Below are 7,500 nucleotides of genomic sequence, written 5' to 3'. Positions count from 1 at the left end.
CACTCACTCACACACACACGCTCACACACACGCTCACACACACACGCTCACACTCACACACACACTCTCACACACACACACACACTCTCACTCACACACTCGCTCACACGCTCACACACTCACACACTCGCTCACACGCTCACACACTCACACACTCACACACACTCACACACACACACACACACACACACGCTCACACTCACACACACACTCTCACACACACGCTCACACACACACGCTCACACTCACACACACACTCTCACACACACACACACACACACTCACTCTCACACACACGCTCACACACACACGCTCACACACACACGCTCACACTCACACACACACTCTCACACACACACACACACACACACTCTCACTCACACACTCGCTCACACGCTCACACACTCACGCTCACACGCTCACACACTCACGCTCACACACACACACTCTCACACACACACACGCTCACTCACACACTCGCTCACACACACGCTCTCACACACACACTCTCACACACACTCTCACACACTCGCTCACACGCTCACACACTCACACACACTCACACACTCACACACACACACACACTCACTCACACACACACGCTCACACACACGCTCACACACACACGCTCACACTCACACACACACTCTCACACACACACACTCTCACTCACACACTCGCTCACACGCTCACACACTCACACACTCACACACGCTCACACACACTCTCACACACTCGCTCACACGCTCACACGCTCACACGCTCACACACTCACACACTCACACACACTCACTCACACACACACGCTCACACACACACGCTCACACTCACACACACACTCTCACACACACACACACACACACACTCTCACTCACACACTCGCTCACACGCTCACACACTCACGCTCACACACTCACGCTCACACACACACACTCTCACACACACACACGCTCACTCACACACTCGCTCACACACACGCTCTCACACACACACACTCTCACACACACTCTCACACACTCGCTCACACGCTCACACACTCACACACACTCACACACTCACTCACACACACACGCTCACACACACGCTCACACACACACGCTCACACTCACACACACACTCTCACACACACACACACACTCTCACTCACACACTCGCTCACACGCTCACACACTCACACACTCACACACGCTCACACACACTCTCACACACTCGCTCACACGCTCACACGCTCACACACTCACACACTCACACACACTCACACACACACACACACTCACTCACACACACACGCTCACACACACGCTCACACACACACGCTCACACACACACGCTCACACTCACACACACACTCTCACTCTCACTCACACACTCGCTCACACGCTCACACACTCACGCTCACACGCTCACACACTCACGCTCACACACACACGCTCACTCACACACTCGCTCACACACACGCTCTCACACACACACTCTCACACACACACACGCTCACTCACTCACACGCTCACACACTCACGCTCACACACACACACTCACTCACACACACGCTCACTCACACACACGCTCACACGCTCACACACACGCTCACTCACACACTCTCACACGCTCACACACACACTCACTCACACACACACGCTCACTCACACACTCGCTCACACGCTCACACACACACACACTCGTTCACACGCTCACACACTCACACACATACTCCCACGCTCACACACACACTCACACACTCACTCACACACGCTCACACGCGCACACACGCTCACACTCACACACACACACGCACTCACACACACACACGCACTCACACAGCACACTCACAGCACACACGCACTCACTCACACACACACACAGGCACGCTCACACACTGCAGGTGCGCCGTGTGATCCACAGCCACCTGCAGCTCCTTGCTCAGCTGGGCGTTGGCCTCGTGTAGACTCACCACTTACCACTCACCACCCACTCACCACCCACTCACCACCCACTCACCACCCACCACCCACTCACCACCCACTCACCACCCACTCACCACTCACTCACCACCCACTCACCACCCACCACCCACTCACCACCACTCACCACTCACCACCCACTCACCACTCACCACCCACTCACCACCCACTCACCACCCACTCACCACCCACTCACCACTCACCACTCACTCACCACTCACCACCACTCACCACTCACCACCCACTCACCACCCACTCACCACTCACCCACTCACCACTCACCACCACTCACCACTCACCACCCACTCACCCATCACTCACACGCTCACCACCCACTCACCACCCACTCACCCTACACTCACCACTCACTCACCACTCACCACCCACCACCCACTCACCACACTCACACGCTCACCACCCACTCACACACTCACCACTCACACACTCACCACTCACCACTCACCACCCACTCACCACCCACTCACCACCCACTCACCACCCACTCACCACACTCACACGCTCACCACCACCACCCACTCACCACCACCCACTCACCACCACCCACTCACCACTCACCACCACCCACCCACTCACCACCACCCACCCACTCACCACCACCCACCCACTCACCACCACCCACCCACTCACCACCCACTCACCACCCACTCACCACCCACTCACCACCCACTCACCACTCACCACCACTCACCACCCACTCACCACCACCCACCCACTCACTCACTCACCCCACACTCACCCACACACTCACCACCACCCACCCACTCACCACCACCCACCCACTCACCCACTCACCCATCACTCACCACACTCACACGCTCACCACCACCACTCACCCACTCACCACCCACTCACCACCACCCACCCACTCACTCACCAGGATGACCTTCTCGCATTCTCACCCACTCACCCATCACTCACCACACTCACCACACTCACCACTCACACACTCACCACTCACACACTCACCACTCACACACTCACACGCTCACCACCACCACTCACCAGGATGACCTTCTCACACACTCACCACTCACACACTCACCACTCACACACTCACCACCACCACTCACCACTCACTCACCCACTCACCACCACCCACCCACTCACTCACCAGGATGACCTTCTCGCACTCTCACCCACTCACCCACTCACCCATCACTCACCACACTCACACGCTCACCACCACCACTCACCACTCACCCACTCACCACCACCCACCCACTCACCACACTCACACGCTCACCACCACCACTCACACACTCACCCACTCACCACCACCCACCCACTCACCACACTCACACGCTCACCACCACCACTCACCCACTCACCACCCACTCACCACCACCCACCCACTCACTCACCAGGATGACCTTCTCGCACTCTCACCCACTCACCCACTCACCCATCACTCACCACACTCACCACCCACTCACCACCACCCACCCACTCACTCACCAGGATGACCTTCTCGCACTTTCACCCACTCACCCATCACTCACCACACTCACACGCTCACCACCACCACTCACACACTCACCCACCCACTCACTCACCAGGATGACCTTCTCGCACTCTCACCCACTCACCCACTCACCCATCACTCACCACACTCACACGCTCACCACCACCACTCACCACCCACTCACCACCACCCACCCACTCACTCACCAGGATGACCTTCTCGCACTCTCACCCACTCACCCACTCACCCATCACTCACCACACTCACCACCACCACTCACACACTCACCACCCACCCACTCACCACCACTCACCAGGATGACCTTCTCACACACTCACCACTCACACACTCACCACCACTCACACACTCACCACACACACACTCACCACACACACGCTCACCACCACCACTCACCAGGATGACCTCACTCTCACCCACTCACACATTCACCACACACTCACACTCACCACCCACCCACTCACCACCACTCACCAGGATGACCTTCTCACACACTCACCACTCACACACTCACCACCACTCACACACTCACCACACACACACTCACCACTCACACGCTCACCACCACCACTCACCAGGATGACCTTCTCACACACTCACACACTCACCACTCACACACTCACACACTCACCACTCACACACTCACCACTCACACACTCACCACTCACACACTCACCACTCACACACTCACCACTCACACTCACACGCTCACCACCACCACTCACACACTCACCACACACACACTCACCACTCACACACTCACCACTCACACTCACACGCTCACCACCACCACTCACCAGGATGACCTTCTCACACACTCACCACTCACACACTCACCACTCACACTCTCACACACTCACCACTCACACACTCACCACTCACACACTCACACGCTCACCACCACCACTCACCAGGATGACCTTCTCACACACTCACCACTCACACACTCACCACACACACACTCACCACTCACACACTCACACGCTCACCACCACCACTCACCAGGATGACCTTCTCACACACTCACCACTCACACACTCACCACACACACACTCACCACTCACACACTCACCACTCACACACTCACCACTCACACACTCACCACACACACACTCACACGCTCACCACCACCACTCACCAGGATGACCTTCTCACACACTCACCACTCACACACTCACCACACACACACACTCACCACTCACACACTCACCACACACACACACTCACCACTCACACACTCACCACACACTCACCACTCACACACTCACCACTCACACACTCACACACTCACATGCTCACCACCACCACTCACCAGGATGACCTTCTCACACACTCACCACTCACACACTCACACACTCACCACTCACACACTCACCACTCACACACTCACCACACACACACTCACCACTCACACACTCACACGCTCACCACCACCACTCACCAGGATGACCTTCTCACACACTCACCACTCACACACTCACCACTCACACACTCACCACACACACACTCACCACTCACACACTCACCACACACACACTCACCACTCACACACTCACACGCTCACCACCACCCACACACTCACACGCTCACCACCACCACTCACCAGAATGACCTTCTCACACACTCACCACTCACACACTCACCACACACACACTCACCACACACTCACCACACACACACTCACCACTCACACGCTCACACACTCACCACTCACCACTCACACACTCACCACACACTCACCACTCACACACTCACCACTCACACACTCACCACTCACACACTCACACGCTCACCACCACCACTCACCAGGATGACCTTCTCACACACTCACCACTCACACACTCACCACACACACACACTCACCACTCACACACTCACCACTCACACACTCACACGCCCACCACCACCACTCACCAGGATGACCTTCTCACACACTCACCACTCACACACACTCACCACTCACACACTCACCACTCACACACTCACACGCTCACCACCACCACTCACCAGGATGACCTTCTCACACACTCACCACTCACACACTCACCACTCACACACTCACCACTCACACACACACACTCACCACTCACACACTCACCACCACCACTCACCAGGATGACCTTCTCACACACTCACCACTCACACACTCACCACTCACACACACACACTCACCACTCACACACTCACCACCACCACTCACCAGGATGACCTTCTCACACACTCACCACTCACACACTCACCACTCACACACTCACCACACACACACTCACCACTCACACGCCCACCACCACCACTCACACACTCACCACTCACACACTCACCACTCACACACTCACACGCTCACCACCACCACTCACCAGGATGACCTTCTCACACACTCACCACTCACACACTCACCACTCACACACTCACCACTCACACACTCACCACTCACACACTCACACGCTCACCACCACCACTCACCAGGATGACCTTCTCACACACTCACCACTCACACACTCACCACTCACACACTCACCACTCACACACTCACCACTCACACACTCACCACTCACACACTCACACGCTCACCACCACCACTCACCAGGATGACCTTCTCACACAGGTGCGCCGTGTGATCCACAGCCACCTGCAGCTCCCTGCTCAGCTGGGCGTTGGCCTCGTGTAGATTCCGGTTTCGCTCCAACACCGACTGCACGCTGGCCGCCTGCCCCTCACCACCGCTGATGACGAGGGGGGGGGCAATGGGGGGGTTGGGGGCATGGGGGGGGGCATGGGAGGAGGTGGGGGGTGGGGGCATGGGGGGGGGCATGGGGGGGTGGGGGCATGGGGGGCATGGGAGGGGGTGGGGGCATGGGGGGGGTGAGGGCATGGGAGGGGGTGGGGGCATGGGGTGGGTGGGGGCATGGGGGGGGTGGGGGCATGGGGGTGAGGGCATGGGAGGGGGTGAGGGCATGGGGGGTGGGGGTGGGGGAACGTCGGAAGATCGTCATCATTCACACCGCAGATTTTTGTCACAGGGGAGAGAAATACATAGAGACCCATAGAGACACACAGAGACCCATAGAGATACACAGAGACACACAGAGACCCATAGAGACACACAGAGACACACAGAGACCCACAGAGACCCACAGAGACACACAGAGACACACAGAGACACACAGAGACACACAGAGACACACAGAGACCCATAGAGATACACAGAGATACATAGAGACACACAGAGACCCACAGAGATACACAGAGACACACAGAGATACACAGAGACACACAGAGACCCATAGAGATACACAGAGACACACAGAGATACACAGAGACACACAGAGACCCATAGAGATACACAGAGACACATAGAGATACACAGAGACACATAGAGATACATAGAGACACACAAAGACCCATAGAGATACACAGAGACCCACAGAGATACACAGAGACACACAGAGACCCATAGAGATACACAGAGACACATAGAGATACACAGAGACACACAGAGACCCATAGAGATACACAGAGACACACAGAGATACACAGAGACACACAGAGATACATAGAGACACACAGAGATACATAGAGACACACAGAGACCCATAGAGATACACAGAGACACACAGAGATACACAGAGACACACAGAGATACATAGAGACACACAGAGACCCATAGAGATACACAGAGACACACAGAGATACACAGAGATACACAGAGACACACAGAGACCCATAGAGATACACAGAGACACACAGAGACACACAGAGACCCATAGAGATACATAGAGACACACAGACCCATAGATACATAGAGACACACAGAGACCCATAAAGACCCATAGAGACACACAGAGACCCATAAAGACCCATAGAGATACACAGAGACCCATAAAGACCCATAAAGATACACAGGTACCTGTAGAGATACACACAGAGACACACAGAGACCTGTAGAGATACACAGAAACCTGTAGAGATACACACAGAAACACACAGAGACCCATAGAGACAACACAGAGACCCATAAAGACCCACAGAGACACACAC

At 55.8% G+C, this 7,500-nt stretch overlaps 1 pseudogene across 1 annotated transcript in view; it reads right to left on the bottom strand.

The window, feature by feature from the left end:
* LOC144953980 (chromosome-associated kinesin KIF4-like) overlaps nt 1–6,185 on the bottom strand; it is an 82,791-nt pseudogene extending 76,606 nt beyond the window's left edge. Inside the window, exon 1 of the transcript XR_013640988.1 lies at nt 6,047–6,185. The product of XR_013640988.1 is annotated as a chromosome-associated kinesin KIF4-like (transcript). The remainder of the gene's footprint in view (nt 1–6,046) is intronic.
* Nucleotides 6,186–7,500: the final 1,315 nt, after the last annotated feature.

This window comes from Lampetra fluviatilis, unplaced genomic scaffold (assembly GCF_964198595.1).
Source record: "Lampetra fluviatilis unplaced genomic scaffold, kcLamFluv1.1 SCAFFOLD_348, whole genome shotgun sequence".
Lineage (NCBI taxonomy): Eukaryota > Metazoa > Chordata > Hyperoartia > Petromyzontiformes > Petromyzontidae > Lampetra > Lampetra fluviatilis.
Note: the sequence above shows the minus strand (reverse complement) of the source record. Positions and strands in the feature narration are given on the sequence as shown.